At 41.9% G+C, this 26,900-nt stretch overlaps 1 long non-coding RNA gene across 1 annotated transcript; it reads left to right on the top strand.

Moving 5' to 3' along the window:
- Positions 1 to 15,410: 15,410 nt before the first annotated feature.
- LOC132885947 (uncharacterized) lies at positions 15,411 to 23,640 on the top strand. Its single transcript, XR_009654645.1, has 3 exons — positions 15,411 to 15,595; positions 18,284 to 18,395; positions 23,559 to 23,640. It is a non-coding gene; the product is annotated as an uncharacterized LOC132885947 (long non-coding RNA).
- The last annotated feature ends 3,260 nt before the right edge of the window (positions 23,641 to 26,900 follow it).

Consider the following 26,900-nt stretch of genomic DNA (forward strand, 5'->3'; position numbering starts at 1 on the left):
TGCAGGGTCGCGGGCAAGCTGGAGCCTGTCCCAGATGACTATGGGTGAGAGGCAGGGTACACCCTGGACAAGTCGTCAGATCATCACAGGGCTGACACACACAGACAAACAACCATTCACACTCAGTCATACCTACGGTCAATTTAGAGCCACCAATTAGCCTAACCTACATGTCTTTGGACTATGGGAGAAACCGGAGCACACCCACACAGACACGGGGAGAACATGCAAACTCCACACAGAAAGGCCCTTGTCGCCTATTGGGCTTGAACCCAGGACCTTCTTGCTGTGAGGCAACAGTGCTAACCACTACACCACCCTTTTTGACAATGCATCAGAAATAAAAGTAACTAAAAGAGACTACCAAAATTTTATTCTTGTTACTGCAATGGAAGTCTATCTTTAAAATGACTTGTGCAAAGTGGCACATCATGACTGACCTGAACCTAATCAGAGATGAAAGAAGAAAGATAAACAAATATTCAGCCACTACCCCTTCCCAAGACTCAACTATTCACAAAATAATCTGATTTAGCTAAACTAACAACATATGAACAGAACAGCAACCAAAAAATGGAGTTATAATGGACAACAGTTGATGTATATACTCACATTAATCTGCCAGGTGTCGTACTGAGACACAGAGACAGTTTCATTAAGATTAAATGTGACTGTACCATTCGGATGCTGATGGCCAGAGCAGCCACTTCCTCCCCCACATAGAAGAAACGGGACCAATATACTGATGACTGTATGAAAAATAAACAGTTATAACTTTATTATAACCAAAGACAAAACATACTCTATGTTTGTCAGTTTTACTCAACTCACTGAAAAATTGAACCATGGGACAAACAAACAAACAAACAAACAAAAACAAATTGCATCAAGTTTTGCAGGTATTTAAAAAAAATCCTGGCTAAAATCCTTTTATATGTTGTGAAAAATCAGTTGAATAAAACCTCAAACAAAAATAGTATCTATGGCATGCTGATACATTTTTTGAGGTTTCTTTTTTTTTGCATCTGCTTCAGTCTTTTCTGTTTTCTTTTCTTCTACCCCCCCAACACACACACACACACACACACACACACACACACACACTGATTAGCTGACTACACCACCCCTTGGGTTATTCTCAGAGCAAAGTGGAACTCTTTCTTCCAGAGAGAGAACATAATAAATAAAACACACACTTTATTCAATACTCCTTAAAGTATCAACTCAGTTTGGTTGGTCAATAAAAGGAGGATAAAAGAGACCAGCTATCTGGCAAACTGAGTCACAGGAGTTAGTTGGAGCACCGATTCAGGTGTTAGGACAACAACCCAGGCACGCTTTACAGATTAATGAATAAATACACAAATAAATACTACAATCCTTCAGGCAATCAAAGTCCCTCCCAGGCAGTCTCCTGTTCTAGTACTAACCAGGCGGTTAGTTCGAGTAATCTCAAAGGAATGTATAATATATAAATAGACGAAACATTCCTTTGAGATAATGAAACACCAGGATATTTAAATAATATTTCAGTGTCTTCTAAGAAGACATGGGTGTATATGGAGAATGCAAGAAAACACTCGTGTCTATTATACAGACATCGGTATCTAACAGTAGACACAAGACATGTCTTCCAGGCATGACTAAATACCCTATAAACATGTCTTCTAAATATTTTTAAATACCCAAGACATGTCTTCTAAGTGTTAGGGGTATTTAACCTTGCTCTGGTGTTAGCCTTCTGTTACTATCTCTTATGTTAACGGGTCGGTTTTGACCCATGTCTTAAATCAGCCATAAAATACCCTAAAAACAATTATTTATCATCCAATTTGTTTCTTACCTCTTGGTTACCTTGTTAGGCTCCCTTATCCATGAAAAGACTGGTTTTAATATTTTTGTTGTGGCCCCCTGGGCCTTTCTTTTAACAGCATACCCCTCGTTTTCAATATAAAAAAGTGGTCAAATGAACCTCAAGAGAATAATGTAAACAAATAAAAGGTTGTTCTGTTACCTGACTATTACTGAGGGGTATTAGATCACATCTCTTAAATGTAAAAAAAAAAAAAAGATTTTAATTTTAATATTATCAACTATAGTAACATCTATGGTGTTTCTGGTCAATTTCGACCCATATATATTTACTTCAAGAAAAGGGAAAAAACCAAGTCTTTTTTTTTTTCAAAAAATATTCCTGCCTGTCGATGCGTCCCAGAGACTATCAGTGGCCTCATTGCTGGATCTGGACACTCCAGCAAGGAGAAGAACACCAATGTAGGCATCCAGGCATTCCTCATCAATGTCATTCCACATGTTGCCATGGACTTTTTTTCCTTCAAGGTTTGTCATAGCAATTATGACTTTTTTTAGTGACAATGGCATAAACAGATCAAAACATGACTTGATGTCACTTACTCTCATCACAGCAAACCTTGTGATCCCAGGGGTCATTTTGATGACATTTGCAGCAGCTGTCCTGCCATGTACGTCAGGAGGTACTGAGCGCCAACAGATGTTGCCACTTTTGGATCTGAATGTTTCAGCAGGAGCAGCTTCAGCACCGGTGACCTCCTCATCAGACTGATCAGATATGTCTGTGTCTTCCGGTTGATACGCCACATCATCTTCCTCCTCAGAGACCTGCTCATCTCCATCGCTATTGAGGTATTTCACCCACGTGACCAAGTCATGTGAGGCTGCCATTTTGGACGTCATGGCTCGAATCAGTTTGAATGCGAGGAAGGCGACAAACGAAAAACATAAAAGAAAAAGGAGCGAGATGCAGAAAACACCTTCACTATCCAGCGACGTAGGGCATTTACAGGGCGAGCAGAGGGAGAGGTATTTGCAAAAATTGAGGTTAGCAGGCTTAGAGAACGACGTTTACCTGCTTCCACCAGGATTGTTCACTGACGTACGGAAGTACACGAAGCCCTCGTCTTTACCTGACTTCGGCCCACATGATCTGTATACCTATGTCGTTAAAAACCCATCGCCATACACAGGTATTGATCTGAAAGCGTATAAGAGTTTGGATGCCTACAAATATTTTGTGTCAGGCTGGGTAACATGCCTACATCAGTGGGTCGTCCCTGGAGCCAGTGGTCGCCATCTTATTACAGCTAAGGTTTGTTCACATTTTCATTTACTTTCGGTCCTCAGGATAAACAAAATGTTATTAAATGTCATTGAAATAACTTCTTAGTCTGTTGAGACATGGCCCGTTATAAATTTGCTGTTACCAGGCAATGACCAAGAACTGTATTATTAGGGTCGGTGTCTGTGTTATAGCAGTGTACTAGCAGCTAGCTGTTAGCACTAGCTAATGTCAACAACATCATAGCTGGTATGTTACTGTAGCAATGTTTACGTTCAGTCATTTGGATGACTGTTAAAACCTTTCAGTCTCAAGTTTTTCCTTTACTGTATTTACTAGTTTACTGTAATTATGATCCGGCAGCTATTTACACCGGATCCAGTGTAAATAGCTGCTGGAGCGCGCTCCGGCTTGCTCCCCCTCAAATTAAGCAGCGCGCTCCGGCTTGCTCCCCCTCAAATTAAGCAGCGCACTCCGGGAGCAAGCCGGAGCGCGCTGCTTAATTTGAGGGGGAGCAAGCCGGAGCACGCTCCGGAACCTCGGCCGGAGCACTCCAGGAGTAAGCCGGAGCGCGCTCCGGAACCTCGGCCAGAGCACTCCGGGAGCAAGCCGGAGCGTGCTGCTTAATTTAAGGGGGAGCAAGCCGGAGCGCGCTCCGGCAGCTATTTACACTGGATCCGGTGTAAATAGCTGCCGGATCATAATTACAGTAAACTAGTAAATACAGTAAAGGAAAAACTTGAGACTGAAAGGTTTTAACAGTCATCCAAATGACTGAACGTAAACATTGCTACAGTAACATACCAGCTATGATGTTGTTGACATTAGCTAGTGCTAACAGCTAGCTGCTAGTACACTGCTACAACACAGACACCGACCCTAATAATACAGTTCTTGGTCATTGCCTGGTAACAGCAAATTTATAACGGGCCATGTCTCAACAGACTAAGAAGTTATTTCAATGACATTTAATAACATTTTGTTTATCCTGAGGACCAAAAGTAAATGAACATGTGAACAAACCTTAGCTGTAATAAGATGGCGACCACCGGCTCCAGGGACGACCCACTGATGTAGGCATGTTACCCAGCCTGACACAAAATATTTGTAGGCATCCAAACTCTTATACGCTTTCAGATCAATACCTGTGTATGGCGATGGGTTTTTAACGACACAGGTATACAGATCATGTGGGCCGAAGTCAGGTAAAGACGAGGGCTTCGTGTACTTCCATACGTCAGTGAACAATCCTGGTGGAAGCAGGTAAACGTCGTTCTCTAAGCCTGCTAACCTCAATTTTTGCAAATACCTCTCCCTCTGCTCGCCCTGTAAATGCCCTACGTCGCTGGATAGTGAAGGTGTTTTCTGCATCTCGCTCCTTTTTCTTTTATGTTTTTCGTTTGTCGCCTTCCTCGCATTCAAACTGATTCGAGCCGTGACGTCCAAAATGGCAGCCTCATATGACTTGGTCACGTGGGTGAAAAACCTCAATACTGCTCTGTGTCCTCTGCCTCATTATCAGCAAAGATATGATCCAGAGCTTGGCTTACATTCAGTCCTCTTCTCATTGTTGCATGCTGTAAATTGGAGATGTGTACTCTGCAAGTCACCAACTCTAAACTCAATTGGCCTTACATGCCTGGACATGTCTGTCTTTGTTTGTTCTGTCACACAGGCAAAGGGAAAAGCCCCTGACTGAAGCTCAAGTGGTTGGAGGAAGAGCTGGCTGTAGGCTGTTGGCTGATTGTGTGTTTATGATTTCAGTTTTGGCATTTATTATTGTTTTATAATCTTATATTTTAACTGGGTCGAAATTGACCCTAACAACACAAAGGCCACAATTTTCACCAAAGCATTTTATAATTTAGTAAAATTATTTTTTTGGATTTTATTTTGTTTAAATAGAAGTTCCTGACAAAGTCAAAAAGTCTTGATGCAATAAACAAATTTATGTAGTACTTTTATGCATGCTAAACCTAAAAACGGGTCGGTGCCGACCCTAACACTAGTAACCCTGCAAACACGTACAGTTGGGGCCCACATGGGTCTCATCTGGGCTAGGTGGGCTTCGGGTGGGCATGGGGTTCGAGTGGGCTTTGTTGCTGGGCCCCACATGGGCAATGGGTGGGCATTGAATGGGCTAAATTAACATGGGCAATAGGTGGGCTTTGTTGTTGGGCCCCACATGGGCAGTTGGTGGGCATTAAATGGGCTATTTAGCATGGGCAATAAGTGGGCTTTGTTGTTGGAGCCCATATGGGCAATGGGTGGGCATTAAATGGGCTAAATTAAGCATGGGCAGTAAGTGGGCTCCAGCAAGGCTCCATTTCAATTCAATTCAAAAACACAAGAATTTTACTCCCACACCTACTAGTTAAGATGCCATAACATAATATAAACAATACAACGTTAATTACAATTGAAAATAAAATTTCTCAATTTTAGAGCATAAAAGATAAAGTTTGCTACAACCTAAAGCACACATATTCCGAGCACAACAAAGTTTGCAATAACTGAAAAGAAAGCAGGCATGTTCCAGTGCAACTCCTGCAGGATAACAAATGCAAGAAGCAATGCAAACTGGGAAATCTCCACCCCCTGTGAAATGGATACATTTCGCGCAGTTTCTGCTGCTTGCTGACTGACTGGCTTTTGTCTCTGCTGCCTGTGAAGAGAAGAGTGCACGCACGAGTTGGATCACTTAACAAAAGGTTGGTAAAATCTTTCTGCATGATACAAGTGTATTTTGGCAATAACTATGCTATTTCTGCAACTATGTTTTCACTGCATCATATTAACCAGAAGGACAGGAACTAACTGGCTTTAAGTTAATGTAAATGAATGAGGTGCTGTCGTTAGCTAACTTTGGTAATCAAGCCTGGTGAAACTTTGGATATTGAGTCCGATCTTTAAGTCAGTATCAAGCTATTTTCGTGGTTACTATCTTCAGTAAGGAAGATAAGCTGTGAAATTCGTGAAGGTCAGCGATATTTTCAAGGCTAGATGATCGGGGCTCCCATTAGCAATGCTTGTACTGATTCTCCACTTTTACAATATGGCCGACCTCAAAGACCCTTTTCACGTGGCGTCACGACAAACGCGGCCGCCATTTTGGACATGTACTACCAGTAGTTTACCACAGCCAGCATTGAGGAACGGCAGCAAAGAAAGTGTTTATTTTCAGCAAGACTTCCATCATGCCACTATATTGTTGTGCACCTGGAGGTAGTAACCATCAACAAACAAGGCAAGGGTTATCATTTTATCGGATCCCGGTAGTTGCTGACTGACGGAGAAGATGGATAGCGGCATACCAGCGCTTGTGTAGTGACCACTTTGTTGGAGGTAAGACGAATAAAATTAGCCAGAAAAGGCATTACATTGCTGTTAACATTCTGTGGCGGCGAGTGTGTAACCAAATAGGCTAAAATAACCCATTGTAACCTCTTTGTTCTTCTGTAGTAGCTATTAGCTAACGACATTAGCTAGCGTTGTGTTCCTTTGCTGTTGGTAGACTGTAGGACAGATCAGAGGCAGTGTCCTACAAACAGCGCTTAATTTGAGGGGGAGCAAGCCGGAGCGCGCTCCGGAACCTCGGGCGTTGGCTCCGGCAGCTATTTACACTGGATCCGGTGATCCGACACCTCTTTTGACTATGTAACAAAAAAAAAAAAAACAATTAAATAAAAAAATGCAAGTTTATTTAGTGTTAATGTCTGATTTTGATATCTGTCTTGTTGGTGATTTCTCTCATGAAACGACATCCACAAAATATCTGCAGATGAACTTAATTTGCAGTGTTGTTACAAAACATGCCCAGAAGCACTGCGCCGCGCCCCCCCCCCCCTTTTTCCGCACCGGAGCCGCTCATCCTCTGCGCTCCGGGACCTCCCACTTTACAAATTAAGCACTGCCTACAAATAAGTGTTCAAAATAAGAGGAACATGTATTTGTCTCTTAAATCCAGGCCGTTCCCTGTAATCTGTAACAACGGTTGGAAAAAGTAATGGCAAATAGTGAGTGCACAAACCATAGAAGGTAAACTGTACACAGCGCCAGGGCAGTGTGATGGTATGTCTACTTTTAGATTGTGTTAGCTTATCAATGAACACACTCGTCACTCGGCGAGTTTCACGTCTTTACGACGGATACTTAAATATGTGTTAGGTATTATTGTTGCAGTCTAAGCAGTCATTGTAGCAGCTAGATGAGCGAGAACCGAAAGGGTCTGTGCCATAAACTGTTATTTGTGTACGGCGTTGCTAATGTGTCGTTACTGTTGTTATTTCTCCCTCTGCTCGCCCTGTAAATGCCCTACGTCGCTGGATAGCGAAGGTGTTTTCTGCATCTCGCTCCTTTTTCTTGTACTGTATGTTCTCCGTTTGTCGCCTTCCTCGCATTCAAACCAATTCGAGCCGAAGTCCGCTACATGTCCAAAATGGTGGTCACGTTTACGAAGGTCACGTGACTGAAAAGGGTCTCTACTCCATAGGGTTTCCTACTCAAGCACGCACACCTCACAAATGCATGCATTCCACCCCCACCCCAGTTGTGTCACTTGTGTCACTGTGCCAGAACGCTTATGTCCACTGACTGATCTTGTAATGTCAGCAATGTGGCCGGGGGGGTCCTGTGTTATAGCAGTGTACTAGCAGCTAACTGTTAGCACTAGCTAATGTCAACAACATCATAGCTGGTATGTTACTGTAGCAATGTTTACGTTCAGTCATTTGGATGACTGTTAAAACCTTTCAGTCTCAAGTTTTTCCTTTACTGTATTTACTAGTTTACTGTAATTATGATCCGGCAGCTATTTACACCGGATCCAGTGTAAATAGCTGCTGGAGTGCGCTCCGGCTTGCTCCCCCTCAAATTAAGCAGCGCGCTCCGGCTTGCTCCCCCTCAAATTAAGCAGCGCACTCCGGGAGCAAGCCGGAGCGCGCTGCTTAATTTGAGGGGGAGCAAGCCGGAGCGCGCTCCAGAACCTTGGCCGGAGCACTCCAGGAGTAAGCTGGAGCGCGCTCCGGAACCTCGGCCAGAGCACTCCGGGAGCAAGCCGGAGCGCGCTGCTTAATTTGAGGGGGAGCAAGCCGGAGCGCGCTCCGGCAGCTATTTACACTGGATCCGGTGTAAATAGCTGCCGGATCATAATTACAGTAAACTAGTAAATACAGTAAAGGAAAAACTTGAGACTGAAAGGTTTTAACAGTCATCCAAATGACTGAACGTAAACATTGCTACAGTAACATACCAGCTATGATGTTGTTGACATTAGCTAGTGCTAACAGCTAGCTGCTAGTACACTGCTACAACACAGACACCGACCCTAATAATACAGTTCTTGGTCATTGCCTGGTAACAGCAAATTTATAACGGGCCATGTCTCAACAGACTAAGAAGTTATTTCAATGACATTTAATAACATTTTGTTTATCCTGAGGACCAAAAGTAAATGAACATGTGAACAAACCTTAGCTGTAATAAGATGGCGACCACCGGCTCCAGGGACGACCCACTGATGTAGGCATGTTACCCAGCCTGACACAAAATATTTGTAGGCATCCAAACTCTTATACGCTTTCAGATCAATACCTGTGTATGGCGATGGGTTTTTAACGACACAGGTATACAGATCATGTGGGCCGAAGTCAGGTAAAGACGAGGGCTTCGTGTACTTCCGTACGTCAGTGAACAATCCTGGTGGAAGCAGGTAAACGTCGTTCTCTAAGCCTGCTAACCTCAATTTTTGCAAATACCTCTCCCTCTGCTCGCCCTGTAAATGCCCTACGTCGCTGGATAGTGAAGGTGTTTTCTGCATCTCGCTCCTTTTTCTTTTATGTTTTTCGTTTGTCGCCTTCCTCGCATTCAAACTGATTCGAGCCGTGACGTCCAAAATGGCAGCCTCATATGACTTGGTCACGTGGGTGAAAAACCTCAATACTGCTCTGTGTCCTCTGCCTCATTATCAGCAAAGATATGATCCAGAGCTTGGCTTACATTCAGTCCTCTTCTCATTGTTGCATGCTGTAAATTGGAGATGTGTGCTCTGCAAGTCACCAACTCTAAACTCAATTGGCCTTACATGCCTGGACATGTCTGTCTTTGTTTGTTCTGTCACACAGGCAAAGAGAAAAGCCCCTGACTGAAGCTCAAGTGGTTGGAGGAAGAGCTGGCTGTAGGCTGTTGGCTGATTGTGTGTTTATGATTTCAGTTTTGGCATTTATTATTGTTTTATAATCTTATATTTTAACTGGGTCGAAATTGACCCTAACAACACAAAGGCCACAATTTTCACCAAAGCATTTTATAATTTAGTAAAATTATTTTTTTGGATTTTATTTTGTTTAAATAGAAGTTCCTGACAAAGTCAAAAAGTCTTGATGCAATAAACAAATTTATGTAGTACTTTTATGCATGCTAAACCTAAAAACGGGTCGGTGCCGACCCTAACACTAGTAACCCTGCAAACACGTACAGTTGGGGCCCACATGGGTCTCATCTGGGCTAGGTGGGCTTCGGGTGGGCATGGGGTTCGAGTGGGCTTTGTTGCTGGGCCCCACATGGGCAATGGGTGGGCATTGAATGGGCTAAATTAACATGGGCAATAGGTGGGCTTTGTTGTTGGGCCCCACATGGGCAGTTGGTGGGCATTAAATGGGCTATTTAGCATGGGCAATAAGTGGGCTTTGTTGTTGGAGCCCATATGGGCAATGGGTGGGCATTAAATGGGCTAAATTAAGCATGGGCAGTAAGTGGGCTCCAGCAAGGCTCCATTTCAATTCAATTCAAAAACACAAGAATTTTACTCCCACACCTACTAGTTAAGATGCCATAACATAATATAAACAATACAACGTTAATTACAATTGAAAATAAAATTTCTCAATTTTAGAGCATAAAAGATAAAGTTTGCTACAACCTAAAGCACACATATTCCGAGCACAACAAAGTTTGCAATAACTGAAAAGAAAGCAGGCATGTTCCAGTGCAACTCCTGCAGGATAACAAATGCAAGAAGCAATGCAAACTGGGAAATCTCCACCCCCTGTGAAATGGATACATTTCGCGCAGTTTCTGCTGCTTGCTGACTGACTGGCTTTTGTCTCTGCTGCCTGTGAAGAGAAGAGTGCACGCACGAGTTGGATCACTTAACAAAAGGTTGGTAAAATCTTTCTGCATGATACAAGTGTATTTTGGCAATAACTATGCTATTTCTGCAACTATGTTTTCACTGCATCATATTAACCAGAAGGACAGGAACTAACTGGCTTTAAGTTAATGTAAATGAATGAGGTGCTGTCGTTAGCTAACTTTGGTAATCAAGCCTGGTGAAACTTTGGATATTGAGTCCGATCTTTAAGTCAGTATCAAGCTATTTTCGTGGTTACTATCTTCAGTAAGGAAGATAAGCTGTGAAATTCGTGAAGGTCAGCGATATTTTCAAGGCTAGATGATCGGGGCTCCCATTAGCAATGCTTGTACTGATTCTCCACTTTTACAATATGGCCGACCTCAAAGACCCTTTTCACGTGGCGTCACGACAAACGCGGCCGCCATTTTGGACATGTACTACCAGTAGTTTACCACAGCCAGCATTGAGGAACGGCAGCAAAGAAAGTGTTTATTTTCAGCAAGACTTCCATCATGCCACTATATTGTTGTGCACCTGGAGGTAGTAACCATCAACAAACAAGGCAAGGGTTATCATTTTATCGGATCCCGGTAGTTGCTGACTGACGGAGAAGATGGATAGCGGCATACCAGCGCTTGTGTAGTGACCACTTTGTTGGAGGTAAGACGAATAAAATTAGCCAGAAAAGGCATTACATTGCTGTTAACATTCTGTGGCGGCGAGTGTGTAACCAAATAGGCTAAAATAACCCATTGTAACCTCTTTGTTCTTCTGTAGTAGCTATTAGCTAACGACATTAGCTAGCGTTGTGTTCCTTTGCTGTTGGTAGACTGTAGGACAGATCAGAGGCAGTGTCCTACAAACAGCGCTTAATTTGAGGGGGAGCAAGCCGGAGCGCGCTCCGGAACCTCGGGCGTTGGCTCCGGCAGCTATTTACACTGGATCCGGTGATCCGACACCTCTTTTGACTATGTAACAAAAAAAAAAAAAAAATTAAATAAAAAAATGCAAGTTTATTTAGTGTTAATGTCTGATTTTGATATCTGTCTTGTTGGTGATTTCTCTCATGAAACGACATCCACAAAATATCCGCAGATGAACTTAATTTGCAGTGTTATTACAAAACATGCCCAGAAGCGCAGCGCCGCCCCCCCCCTTTTTCCGCACCGGAGCCGCTCATCCTCTGCGCTCCGGGACCTCCCACTTTACAAATTAAGCACTGCCTACAAATAAGTGTTCAAAATAAGAGGAACATGTATTTGTCTCTTAAATCCAGGCCGTTCCCTGTAATCTGTAACAACGGTTGGAGAAAGTAATGGCAAATAGTGAGTGCACAAACCATAGAAGGTAAACTGTACACAGCGCCAGGGCAGTGTGAGGGTATGTCTACTTTTAGATCGTGTTAGCTTATCAATGAACACACTCGTCACTCGGCGAGTTTCACGTCTTTACGACGGATACTTAAATGTGTGTTAGGTATTATTGTTGCAGTCTAAGCAGTCATTGTAGCAGCTAGATGAGCGAGAACCGAAAGGGTCTGTGCCATAAACCGTTATTTGTGTACGGCGTTGCTAATGTGTCGTTACTGTTGTTATTTCTCCCTCTGCTCGCCCTGTAAATGCCCTACGTCGCTGGATAGCAAAGGTGTTTTCTGCATCTCGCTCCTTTTTCTTGTACTGTATGTTCTCCGTTTGTCGCCTTCCTCGCATTCAAACCAATTCGAGCCGAAGTCCGCTACATGTCCAAAATGGTGGTCACGTTTACGAAGGTCACGTGACTGAAAAGGGTCTCTACTCCATAGGGTTTCCTACTCAAGCACGCACACCTCACAAATGCATGCATTCCACCCCCACCCCAGTTGTGTCACTTGTGTCACTGTGCCAGAACGCTTATGTCCACTGATTGATCTTGTAATGTCAGCAATGTGGCCGGGGGGTCCTACTACCATTTTGGGATCAGAAATGCTGTTGTTGTCGAACTTAAGACTTTAGGAGATGTGCCTGATGTGACTACACTCACATTAAGAATTAACATTGACCTGTGGCCTGTTCGGGGTAGAATAAAGGAAATTCCAGAGTGCAATGTTTTTGTCATTTGAGTTTACTCTGGCCTGTCGGAACCAGCGAGCGTGCAAGAGTATTTACAGGTATTTATCACTGATCTGAAATCCCTCTGTCAGACTGGTATTGTGCATAATGACCTTATGTGTTTGGGAGCAATGCGCAAATTGATATTTCTTTGGATGAAGGGGCCATTGACATGCAGGCAATCTATGAAGTTCTTTGTTGCAATGTCAGCATATATGGTTTCCATCAGACAATTAATTCCATATAATATGTAAAAGAGCGGGCAAGCACACACACACACACACACCTCACAAATGTGTGTATTCCACTCCCCCACTGGAGGGCCGTGAGGGACTAAAACGGCATGTTAGCCAAAATGGGTGATTTGGCGTGTTCATGAATGTGCACTGCCCTTGGGGGAAAACGTATTGGGTGTGCGTGTTATCTTGGCTTTGATGTGTGCCAGCATTTGTATTCAGTTGCCTTGTAGCTTGCAATGTGAATAGCCTGCCATGTTTTGGCCGTAGCATATATGACTTTGGAGTGGTGTGTACTCACTTTACATGTGTTGGTTCCTCTGGGCTTTGACCCCACTCCGCCATGTGATACTGACATAAGTTTGAAGATCACTTATGTTCTCCAATTCGCTGTCTGTGTGTGTAAGTTAGCTTACATTTATGGCACTGAATTTGTCAGCTACAACATGCATCCCTCGATACACCTAGCTGAATATGAACAGGAAAGCTTGACATTATCTTTTGGGCCGAATTTCTGTGGGAGACGATTTTAGGTAAACTGAAAAAGCTTGTCCATAGACCTCAAGACCCTGTCCAACAGCTTATCAGGCGGATCCATGAGAAGCAGAATTTGGCAAGCCAAAATACCATGAGAGGGACCATGTGAGAGTCACAAGGTGACTGAAATGTGACTTTATCAAAAATGATTTGCAAATGACTAAGTGACTAAGACTAAGAATAAATTTTTAATATAAGAGTAAATTGAAAAATGGATGACGAAATTAACATTGCAGTGCAGTGGCTCAGCTAGCTGTTCTCCGGAGGTTTTTTATTATTATTAATTTTTTTTTTTTTTAGAAACAATGGAGTGTTCGGAAAGAACAAAAAGGCGTAAAATATTGGCTAAAGTGGAGGAACATTTGCGTCTTGTTGAGGAGTCACTGGATGACGTGTCAGAGCAATCCGAAAGCGAAGATTCCACTGACATTTTCTATGATGCTTGTGACGACAATTTTGACTTGGGTGAAAACTCGTTTTTTTATGAGTGTGACAGACCAGATTGTGACAGTGATCTGGATGAAGATGAAGGTTCTTCTGAAAATGATGATGACGACTGTGGGATTGCTGAGTGGGCGGCAGAATACAACATCCCACAAACAGCACTATCTGCACTGCTTAAAATCCTGAGGAGGAAGGGCCTAGACGTCCCACTGGATGCCAGAACGCTTATGTCCACTGATCGATCTTGTAATGTCAGCAATGTGGCCGGGGGGTCCTACTACCATTTTGGGATCAGAAATGCTGTCGTTGCTGAACTTAAAAATTTAGGACATGTGCCAGATGTGACTACACTCACATTAAGAATCAACATTGATGGATTGCCGTTATTCCGTAGCTCAAATATGAGTCTGTGGCCTATTCTAGGTAGAATAAAGGAAATTCCAGAGTGCAACGTTTTTGTAATTGGAGTTTACTCGGGCCTGTCTAAACCAGCGAACGTACAGGAGTATTTGCAGGAATTTATCACTGATATGAAAGCCATCTGTCAAACTGGTATAGTGCACAATGACCTCCATTTCAGCGTTGCAATGCCTGATGCTTTTATTTGTGATGCATCAGCTCGGGCTTTTGTTAAATGTACAAAAGGTCACACAGGTTATTATGGGTGTGAGAGGTGCATTCAGAAAGGCCAGCATATGAATGGGAAGGTGGTTTATCCTGAAATATCAGCAGAGCTCAAGATCGATGAGAAATTTGGCAGGCAAGGCTATGAACAGCATCAACTTTCAGTCTCCCCCCTAAATTACTTGGGTATTGGTTTAGTTACCAGTTTTGTATTGGATTACATGCACCTTGTGTGTTTGGGGGCAATGCGCAAATTGATATTCCTTTGGATTAAGGGGCCATTGACATGCAGGCAGTTGATGAAATTCTTTGTCGCCATGTCAGCATATATGGTCTCCATCAGACACTGCTTACCCACCAACTTCGCAAGGAAACCACGATCCTTATTAGAGTTTGCAACATGGAAAGCGACAGAGCTTAGACAATTTTTGCTTTATACTGGCCCTGTTGTACTTCTGAATAACATACCCAATAGAATGTACAGACACTTTTTGCTTCTATCTGTCTCTATGAGAATTCTCCCGAGTCCGACTTTATGTTGTACAGAAAATTGTGACTATGCTGAGGAGATTTTGAAACTTTTTGTAACAGAGTTAGCTTCCATTTATGGCACTGAATTTGTCAGTTATAATATGCACTCCCTGATACACCTAGCGGACGATGCAAAGAAATTCGGCCCGTTAGACAATGTGTCAGCTTTCCCATTTGAGACCTATTTAGGTAAACTAAAAAAGCTTGTCCGTAGACCTCAAGACCCTGTCAAACAGCTTGTGAAGCGGATCCATGAGAAGCAGAATTTGGCAATCCAAAAGGCAACGTCTGTTTCAAGCCCAATTCTTAGTCAGCTCCACTTTTCTGGCCCAACAATAAATGCCGTTTCAACATGGTATCAATACAAATCATACAATGATGGAAAGACAAGGATCTCCTCCTCCCGTGGTGACAATTGTTTTTCTGTCGCGGGAAGGGTTGTTGTGGTGCGAAACATTTTTTCAGTATCTGGAACTGTGAAAGTCCTGTGTAGTTGTTTTGAAAGCAGCAAATCCTTTTTCAGCTATCCAATGGATTCCTCACGCCTTGGGATACTTTTTGTTTGCAATTTGTCTGAACATTTGCAGCTATTTCCTGTGGCGGACATGACAACAAAAATGGTGTTGTTGCCTTACAAAACAGGACATGTGGCATTGCCACTATTGCACTAATGTGCTGTTTTTTTAATTATTATTATTATTATTATTTTTAAGCATGTTGCCTTATGCGGTGGTGGAGTTCCAAAATGGCGGACTAGCGGTAATATCCACGAAGTGGTTTACAGGCCCGGAAGAAGAAGAATGCTACTGGCCACCCCCGAAAACCAACTTCACAAGGGCAGCAATAAAGGAACGAGATCCTTCCAGTGACTGGATAACCTTCAAAGTCACAGTGAGGAGAAAAGCTGGTAATGCGCCCATATGTATTTTGTATCATATTATGTTAAATTACAGTAGGTGCAGCAAAGCACTGGGTACAAAACTTTAGACTTGTTTTTACATTCAATTTACTGTAGAGATGAAATAACCCAAGTGGGTGAACCAAAGTGTGTGTGGTCTACAAGGGGAAAATGAATTAACACTAAACTACTGCACAGACACATAGACAGGCATGTGGAGCATGAAATAGGAAAGAATTGGTACTAATAGTTGCTAGGGTGACCACCTGCTCGTAAGCCCAAGGAGGGACAAAGGGTATGTTTTTGTGGGACAATGTGGGACAATGCCCCCCCCATAATGTAGTATAATAGACTAAAATGCTAAATAATATAATATAATGTAATATAACATAGTATAATTTAAGTCCTCCGGAATAGTTTGAATAAGAAAAAAGGGGGCCCCTAAGTCTCTCTTTGCCTAGGGCTCCAAAATGCTTTGAAACGTCCCTGTGTCCATATGCAAAATATTCCATGCTGATGCGCAAAGCCACTACTTTCGCTTGCCCTCGGTGCGTATGAAACAACACCTCTTCTGGGATATTTTTCTCATAATAATACAAACTAATGCATACACAGATGCCATTATCTGCCGAAGTGCCACTGTCATTCTGTCATCCTTTTTTGAGCGTTTTTATACAAAATGGTCGGAAGGGCAAGAGGGACAGCTACGACATGTCTTATGTTAATGCAAGTTATTTAACCAAAGTCTTGTCAGTCGGGAAGCATAGTAGAAGAAATACGCAGGAATATTAAGGTGTGAAAACATCCACGCAAATCAGAAAATAATGTAAACTGAACATGTTTAGCGACTTGTAGTTTGTAGGTCCTCGCGCTCAGAGCTGAAGATTAAAATACACCACTCTCGCGCTGTAAACTATCTCAAACTAAATTTTCTCCTGAAACGGCTGTTTCTAGCCGTTCTAGATTTAATTGGTCATACCCAAGAATCAGTTACCGGCCAAATAGTGAGACTGAATTGTCACAAGACGCCCCCAGCAAGCATCAATTCTGCGGGACACGTTCTGAATTTGTGGGACGCATTAATTTTGCTTCCAACGCTGTACGTGCACGTGCTACGTGGGACGGTTGGTCACCCTAATAGTTGCAGGAACTTCGAGGCATTAAGTCAATCTAACTGAAGGAAACTTAGGTTAAAATTTGATGGCAAAAACGGTTTCCAAGGCTTCCATTTAACAATCTCAAAATGTCTGACACACAATATACAGGAGAAATAAGACACAAGCATCAAGTCAATCTAACTGAAGGTAACTTACGTTAAAATTTGATGGCAAAAACGGTTTCCAAGGCTTCCATTTAACAATCTAAAAATGTCTGACACACAATATACAGGAGAAATAAGACACAAACATTCGACATTAAGACAGAATAGCTCACTTTTTGAGACAATTACGCACAGAGAAGGGCATCCCCCGCTTGACTCGCTTTCGACAAACGCTGCATCATCAAACGACACAATCTTCACCAACAACCTTGACTGACTGACTGAGCGCGGGAACATGAATAGCATACTTGACGCACATTGGACACATGAACATAATTCGCCTTTGGCTAAGTCCCACCCCCTTGGGTTACAGTTGCAAGAATTTGCGCTGTCAAAAACTGTAGACCTCTGTCGGACCTTTTTTTGCGCTGTGATTGGTCAATCAACATTCTAGTGCGGGCCTTAGCCAAAGGTGAATTAACAGGCAGTCTTTCCAACACTGAGCATATATTTTCAGGAAAAAAAAATTAACAGAATTGTCAACAGTTACTTAAACCTTCATTGCTTAGTCTCTGAAGCAGGTAGTTAGATGTATTTTATTAAAAGATATGATAGAAATCTTGTGTCATCACTGTAGAATAGATGCATAAATTAAATACATTGTTGGGGCCTTTAAATGGAGACATTACAATGGCATAATAAAGATGATTGTCATGTCCTAGATAGTTGTCATATTTTGGGCAGTGGGGTTTTCATTAAAGCCCAAAACTTTATGAACTCAAAAAAAATTCTTAACAATGTATAACCACATCCAGTGGTATAGTTATTAAGATACTAATCCTACACTATCAATGACTTCTTAGTTTTATTAGATTCTGAATTACTGCTGGTTTGACCAATCTATAAACTGATCAAGGGGAGTTGCTCTACAGTTTGATACAAAAAAATTCAATAGTGTTAAAAAGCATGCAAGAACTCATTTTCCATCTTAAAGGTGCTGTGTGTAATATCTTTAGTAGTTTGTTTCCAGAATTCATGCTGCCCATTCACAAATGTTACCTTTTTCACAAATACTTACCATCACCATCAAATTCTATGTAGTCATTATGACTGAGAAAATTGCACTTTTCGTACATGAAAAATGGGATCTTCTCCATGTGTGCCATTTTGGATTTCCAGAAATGGGAATTTTTAGCAGGAAAACTTACTGTATTTTGGTCATACTAGCAAATATTATTAAGTATGTATATAAGTAAGTATAATAATTATATAAGTAAATATTCATGGCATCACATTTTCAATGAACAGAGTAGTTGCAATACCTACTTTGGCCACAATGTTACACACTGCACCTTTAAAATGTTATCTGAATTAAAGTAATTGCCTGATTTATGCCTGATAATTGCCTGATTTACTGATTTATCTGTCTCCCACAGCAACATATGAAAGTGCACATGCAAAATTAATGCAAGAGGAACGTAGACATACTGACGTAGGTACAGAGCCTGAGTGTTCGGACAGTATGGGCCGGGGGAAGCGAAAAAAGCGGTGAGTCTATTTGAATTTTATATAATATGGTATATACACAGTGTTTACTGTATATTAACTAAGTCGGCGTGTCGTCACTGTCGCGTTGCCAAAGTACTGCTACAGTGCCTATACAAAGTCTACACACCCCTGTTCAAATGTCAAGTTTTTGTGATGCAAAAAAATAACAGAAAGACAAATAATTTCACAACCTTTTCCACATTTAATATAAATAACATGTACAATGCAATTGAAAAACAAACTCCAAACTTTAAATGGAAAATATAGAAAATAAAAAACTTGAATTAATATGGTTGCATAAATATGCACAGCCTTATACTAATGCATTGTCTTAACATCGTTGGCTTTTATTACAGCACTCAGACTTTTTGACATGGTGTCTATCAGCATAGCACATCTTGATGTGGCAATATTAGCCCACTGTTCTTTGCAAAGGTACTCCAAATCTCACACATCGCAAGTGCATGCCCTGTGCACGGTCCTCTTCACATTACCTGACAGATGTTCAATGGGATTCAGGTCTGAACTCTGTCTGGGCCATTCCAAAACCTCAGTCTTATTGTGGTGAGGCCATTCTTTTGTTGATTTAGGTGTGTGTTCGTGTGTAATTGTTGTTCTGAAAGGTTAAGTTCTTCTTCATCTTCAACATTATAACAGGGAGACGAAGGTTTTGTGCCACTGCCAATGTGGAGCTGTCCATAATTCCCTCCTCCCTGACTAAGGCCCCAGTTCCAGCTAAAGAAAAACAGTCACAAAGCATGATGTTTCCACCACCATGCTTCACTCTAGGCATGGGGTTATTTGGGTGATGTACAGTGTTGTTTTTGCACCAAACATACCTTTTGAAATTATGTCCAAAATGTTCAACCTTGGTTTCATCAGACCATAGCACATGTCTTTTTGCAAAATGTACTCCACCAAGGGTGAACATTTTGGATATAATTCCAAAAGAATATTTGGCCAAAACACCACCCAAATAACACCATACCTACAGTGAAGTATTGTAGTGGCAGCATCATGCTTTTGTACTGTTTTATTCAGCTGGTACTGGGGCCTTAGTCAGGGAGGAGAGAATTATGAACAGGTCCAAATTACAGTCAGTATTGCCGCAAAACCTTCGGCCCTGTTAGAAAGTTGAATATGAAGAAAAACTTAATCCTTCAGATGACAAGTACCCTACACACATTCCTAAATCAACAAAAGAATAGGTTTCACCAGAATGAAATTGAAGTTTTGGAATGGCCCAGCCAGAGTTCAGACCTAGATCCCATCAACCCATCAGATTTGGAGTACTTTTGCCAAAAGAAATTGACAAATTTTGCTAAATCAACATGTGCCATGCCGATAGACTCCTACCCAAAAAGTCTGAGTGCTGTAATAAAAGCCAAAGGTGCTAAAACAATGTATTAGTTTGACGGTGTGCATGTTTATGCAACCATGTTTATTTAAGTTTTTTATTTTCTACATTTTTCCTTTAAAGCTTTGCGTTTGTTTTTCAATTGCATTGTACAGGTAATAATTTATAGTAAAGATGGAACAAGTTGTGAAATTATTTGTCATTCTGTCATTTTTTTTTTACATAACAAAAACCTGGCATTTCAACAGGAGTGTGTAGACTTTCAATATCCACTGTATATTGAAATTGGGGAGATATTTACATTAAGGCCCTATGGGAGGAACATGATGATTAATTTAGCTTAATGTCATCAAACAGTTCGCAAATTGTAATATTGCTGCCTCCTCAAGCCCCTCAAGCTGTTTGAAGTCATTTATGGTAGGTGGACAATACAGTATTACAAATATAGAGAATACCAATCATGCAACTACAGGTGTGTAAGGGTGAGCATAGGTCATGTCTGGGGTAGTTAAGAAGTCGACGGTTCTTATTTTTATTTAACTGAATGACACACCCCCTACCATTTAATATGCAGATATGAAACGCGATATTTGGCTGAGAGTTGTCACATGATGTAAGTCACTGCTATATGCAAGGGCGTAACCATGGTATAAATATTGGGGGGGTCCAAATTTGAGCCCTTCCCAAAATATTTTTAAGTGCATTTCGCGCAATTTTCATATGGGCCTATTGATAAAGATGTGCTTATCTAGAACATTGTTTTGATGAATACAATTACCAATGAACATGTTAACATTTATATCTTGTTTTTTTATTGTGTATCAGGCAAAACACAAAACAACAGAATGTGCAACTGCAAAACATGTAATGCAATACAACATACAAAAAACATGTAAAACATTGCATGAAAATCTGTCACACCAGAGCTAGTCACACATACACACAAATGCAGAAATGCCAAATTGCTACAAAAAAATGGCTACCAAAGCAATAGAAAGGAGCATTACCCTGGTTAATAGGTCAAAACAACATAGAACTTTGTAGAAAATATATTGACTTTATCTAAATAAATGGCCCAAAAATATGGAGGCGTTCAAGAATAGAGGGCTACCGCGTGACATCACCGTACCACGAGATTTTGTTAGGGCGCCATATTGGAAGACCTCAAGTACATACATACATACAATATAAAACAAACTATGAGCGAGAGTGAAGTGACACGATGGCTGATAATTCTGGTTATGAGTACATTACCAGTTGCAGAAAGGGCACGGTATGTGGAGAAACTCGCTGTGATTGATGGGTTTGACCCATATGATAAGACTTGGGGCAAGGGAGAATGGAAACATAAGGAGGACCTGACACCAATTCTGCCATCTGTTTGCTACCCAGACATTGTAAACTATTTGTTGTTTACACCCAGTGCCTACACTGCTGATGACTTGAAAGCCTACAAAGGGCTACAGGCTTACAATTATGTTGTTAGTGGCTTGGTTCGTGATATTACAGCTGTTATTAAGAATAACCTACACATAGTTATGGCCAAGGTAATCTTGTTGATATTTATCTTTTAATAATATATCTTTTCAGTTGAAAAAATAATACTTTTTGTTCCTATTAAGGTATCCATAATTTAGGTTAATTTATCCAAATTATACATATGTATTTATGATATATGCCTACACAACAACTATGCTTTATTTATATAATAGGAGGGAGAGCAAGCCCCAAACCATCCTAAATTATTATTATTATTATTATTATTATTATTATTATTATTATTATTAAATTGTAGAAGTCTGGGAGGCTTGCTCATACAGTTATCAACTTGGGGCCAGTTTAGCATGTTTTAAATCTGAATTTCTTGCGTTTGCTTACCTCAAAGTGTCCGCAGATCATGCACAGACTTATCCATTATATCCACAGTTTTTTTGCCAAGTCTCACACAGGTTTCTTTCAAGTCTACTGTTGGGCCAATAAATCATAAATAAAACAGCTCAGATTTGTTTGTTTAAGTCGTTTGCCACTCCACTTTATTCTCGTGGGTTCACATACCGCTGCCGTTATTTCCCCCTAATCACGAGTTTGTTGGTCTTCCAAAATGGCGCAGGGTCTGTTTACTTCCGGTTTCGGGTGACGTCAGTGAAATCCCTCTATTGTTTTGGGATAAAGCATTGGCAGTGGGAGGGGTATTCAATGAGAATCTCAGTTCAGTCCCATGCGGATTCGCAAGTGCTGTGGTGTATTGTAAGAGATCAGCTTACATTTCGACTTCATTCATTACATACGGTTTCTACCAGCTTTTTTAGTTTGTATCCAAACTGGGCTGGGCAGACACTGTGCGATTTTTGGCCCGATTTTGACATGATTTTCACTCGTGCGACTATTTTGGAGATCGGGCCGATTTTTGGCTCAATCGTGCGTCTCGGATCGTGTAGTATACATGGGGTAACGACAAGCGATTAACACCTCACGACCTCCTCCCGATCGATCGGATGAAAATCAAACCTGTTTGAAATCCTGGTCGCCCATCGTGAGGCTATCGCACTGTTGAAGCAGTGTCACGAGCCGATTTACCTCAACCTGTCACACTGCACATGCGCGAACACAGATACGGAAGAGAAAACAAACACTGAGCAGCACTTCCGGTCTCCTCCTCTTCTTCATGTAGATGGGATTTATGGCTCTTTGATGGGATCCGCATCTTTGTGATCCGTTTTTTGAAAAGAGCCGTTCAAAAGACTGGCTCATTTGGCTCTTTTTTAAAATATTTATTCAGTTTTAAGAAGACAGCGTCTAAAGAAGCCACATCCCTCTGCTTAGACAGTGACATCAATATTTCTGGACATACCTTTTATATAAAGCAACCTAGACTTACATTACTGTAACCCCTAAACGCTCATAAATAACCATTAAAAAACAATGAGGGCTTCAATGAATGTCCATGCAGAATGGCTTTTCTGTAAAAAAAAAAAAAACCCACTCAAGAACATAGTTATCAAGAACGCAAGAATATTTTATAGAAAAACACTTGTTTTACAAAAATATTTAAGTCTGAGATACAAAACAGATAAATAAATAAAATACACAAAAATGGAACAAACAAAATGACGATAGAATAAATTAAATGAACGTCCGTGCAAAGTAGTTTTCCCACAATATTATCATTAATATCACACAACATTATAAACTATCTGAAACACAGTACAGAAAAAGAACGACAGAAAGAACGGCTCCCCCAGCTCGAGACTCGGTTCTCATCGTTCATGCCTAGGAGCCGTTCAAAAGAATCGGTTCGTTCGCGAACGTCACAACACTATATCACGTTGCAGTTCCGGATACAAGAATCTGGAAGTATGGAAGTACAGTGTGAGCAGTCAGATCGCATCCGAGCATCGGATCGTATAGTGTGAGAACAGGAATCGTAAGCTGCGTGCTGTTTACCCCTGCGATTCACTCTGCTGTGAGCAGCAGCTGAATACCGCGATTGAAAAAATCGCACAGTGTCTGCCCAGCCACTACGGCGTCATGGGCTGACCCAAGTGCACAATCATAGGGGGTGGTCGCAAAGTTTTTTTTTTATTTGTTTGTTTGTTTCTCTGTGCTTCCTAAATTGAAAGTAAATCGGACATAAGTGAAGGATTCATTATATAGCCATGGTTCAGGATGGCATATTATTTGTCTCATATTGATTTAATACGCCAAATATTGGGGGGGACAGATTGGTACTTTCCCAATATTGGGGGGGACATGTCCCCCCCAGTGCCTATGGTGGTTACGCCCATGGCTATATGTGTGTCTTGCAGGGGCCTTGAAGAAAAACACGGTGACTCATACCATCACGAGGAAGGATGCGGTCTCCAAATGGCTCATTGGGGCTAGGGACGGGGGGGGGGAATAGACAGGCCCGTCAGGCCAGAGTAGCAGCTCCTCCGGAAATGTAATTTTTTTTTCTTTTTTTTTTCTTTCACGCATACATGCGTGCACACACACACACACCTTCTATCGGCCCACCTTTTTGGCAGGGAGCCAGGAGTGTGAGTCTGCATTAACAGCTCCTCACAGGCACATCATGGCTGACTGTACACACACACACACACACACACACACACACACACACTTACACACACACACACACACACACCCCACAGATACTGCACAGACTGCACTCCCTCCTGAGGTCCATACCAGGTCTGATGGTCCATACCAGAAATTTGAAAGGGTGTACAAACTTTTTTCCTCTGACTGTACTTTTCTTTCTTTTTTAAAATTAAAGCCTGTGTTAACCACATTCTCAAGAGTCAGTGTTATGTTTCAGCTTTTAAGATATTGGCACGCAAAACATGTATTTAGAGTTGTTAGCAGTTGAAGTAAAAGTATTTGTTATTGCTGTTTGTGTAAAGAACTGTACTATGGGCTGACTGTAATAAGCCCACACAATACCTGAAAGGGTAAAATAAGGGACCCATAATGAGCCCATAATGAGCCTGCATGGGACAACTCCGTGTGGGACCCAGATGGGAGAAACCTGGGTTGCCCAAGTAGGTTTTAGCTAGGGCCCATATGAAACCCACTTTTAGCCCAACTGGGCTTGCCCACATGGGGCCACCGCATAACCCTTGGCCAAAACCGACTGGAGCCCAGCTGGGCAGCCCACATTCAACCCATGTGGGACCCACATGGGTGTGTTGGCAGGGAAGCCCTTTTTTATTTACATTGCAGGTGCATTGGTTACAGTGAGAATCTGTATTGTTGTGCCTCATCAGGTGGCAGTAGGTCTGATCATCCGATCTCTGTGGAGATCACCAAGTTCAACTCACTGTTACGTCATGCACAGTCACCATTACTCATTCAAAATGCACTGCACCATCCACTTTCCCTCTCGTAAACACACACACACACACACACACACACACACACACACGCTCTTAAACTCCCTTCTACTTTACTCTACTCTACTCTGGTCTGGGCTGTTACTTTCTAACGAGAGGCTCACAATTCCATTATACTCATTTCCGCATGCACATTACAGCTAACAGCCTGGAGGGAAACTAAACACTTAAAACTGAGAGTAGCATCTCAAATAAAACATAAAAACAAACAAACAGTCGTGATAGCTGTAGAAGAGAAACATCAGCTATGTCAGTCCAAAAATGCACAAGGAAAAGAAATCCTAAAGCCTTTACATTTTCCAGGTGTCATGCAGAGGGAACTCAATAAAGTTCACCCGTTTTTCATTTCCTGATGGTCTCAGCATGACAATTCTCAGGGGCGTCGTAGTGGGGGGAAAAGGGGGACTGAGTTACCAGGGCCCCAAGTGGGGGGAGGGCCCTTGAGAAGTCTGTAATTTTATTTTCCTTTAAATATCAATACCATTTAAAGATCACAATATATGTTTCTAACTAATGTAAATGTAATGTTTTGGGTAAATAAATCGTTTGATTAATGGATTGAATTGTGTGTCCTATAGTGTCCGGGGGGGGGCGGCACGGTGGTGTAGTGGTTAGCACTGTCGCCTCACAGCAAGAAGGTCCGGGTTCGAGCCCCGTGGCCGGCGAGGGCCTTTCTGTGCGGAGTTTGCATGTTCTCCCCGTGTCCGCGTGGGTTTCCTCCGGGTGCTCCGGTTTCCCCCACAGTCCAAAGACATGCAGGTTAGGTTAACTGGTGACTCTAAATTGACCGTAGGTGTGAATGTGAGTGTGAATGGTTGTCTGTGTCTATGTGTCAGCCCTGTGATGACCTGGCGACTTGTCCAGGGTGTACCCCGCCTTTCGCCCGTAGTCAGCTGGGATAGGCTCCAGCTTGCCTGCGACCCTGTAGAACAGGATAAAGCGGCTAGAGATAATGAGATGAGATGAGATAGTGTCCGGGGACAGGCCCCCCCACCCTTTGCACGAAATGGTTTAGTCCGCTTTCACCGGGCTTTTTAACTCGGCGCATTTAACATAGCGTTCATTCTGCTGAAGCAGCGCATGCGCATTGTAGGCTATCTGTGCTATGGAAGATGATGCACAAGAAAACAAAATCCGGTTTTCAGAAACAAAAAGAGAGACAGGAAAGAGACAAGAAAAGAAATGAGGGAAAGCAACTGCTCACAAACTTCTTTCCCAAGAAAGGTGAGCCCAAATGTGAAAGCAAATAGCCTACATTAAATGAACACCCGCGGTTATAAATGCTTTATACCACCGCGATTGTCAGTGCTAAAAACTGCACAGCACAAAATTAGAAATAACATGATGCCTTTTTTGTTTACATTCCAATAGTATACTAATCGAAAATTAAATTAATATTTATTACTGGGCCATAACATAATTAGGCTAATAGCCTAATTTAGTCTCAATGTCATAGGTGTTTGGTGACCTTTGGTGGCATTTACTGTTACAACTTTTAATCATTCTGCAAATAAAACAAAGATTCAGTGAAGTATTGTGTGATTAGGGTTTTTTATTCATTTAAGAGTTGTTAGATTAATGTGTGGCTACATAACTGACTGGACTGGTAGTACGCCCTTGTTGTTAGATACTTTCAGCATTGTTAACTGCTGAGCTTTTTTTTTTTTTTGGGGGGATGGCCACTGCTTGTGCATAGGGCCCAGAATTTGGTGCTACGCCCCTGACAATTCTCTCTCTCTCTCTCTCTCTCTCTCTCTCTCTCCAGTGCTCCATAAGTTCATCAATGATAAATACTCCACCATTTAAAACCAATTCCGCCCCAAAATCCCCACAAGAAAGGACAAACCCATCGCAGATAGTTTGCGTATAGATTCATGTATTATAGCGGAGCCCCATAGGCACAGAGTGAGGATGGACTCGGTCCTGTGCCTGCCACCACAGGAAACCCAACAACTAGTGAAGTGTGAAGTCATGCCTGATTATTTATTCATTTATTTATTTAGGCGATTCTCGATATAAAACAAAAGCGCTGGCTATTATATAAGAAGATTCTACAACCCAGAAACAGATGGGAGCTCCGCTTTTCGGCAGGGCTTAAATCTATATATTTTATAAAACACGGTTTGAGGTTTAGAACAGGAAAGTAACGTTTTTACAGACACTTACAGAACATCCACCAGGCGCACTGAGAGAACTCTGGCATCCTGTGCTGTCTCTCACTCCGGGGTTCGAGCGGAAAACCAACTCCAACAGGCG

The sequence above is a fragment of the Neoarius graeffei genome, chromosome 5 (assembly GCF_027579695.1).
Source record: "Neoarius graeffei isolate fNeoGra1 chromosome 5, fNeoGra1.pri, whole genome shotgun sequence".
NCBI classification, from domain to species: Eukaryota; Metazoa; Chordata; class Actinopteri; order Siluriformes; family Ariidae; genus Neoarius; species Neoarius graeffei.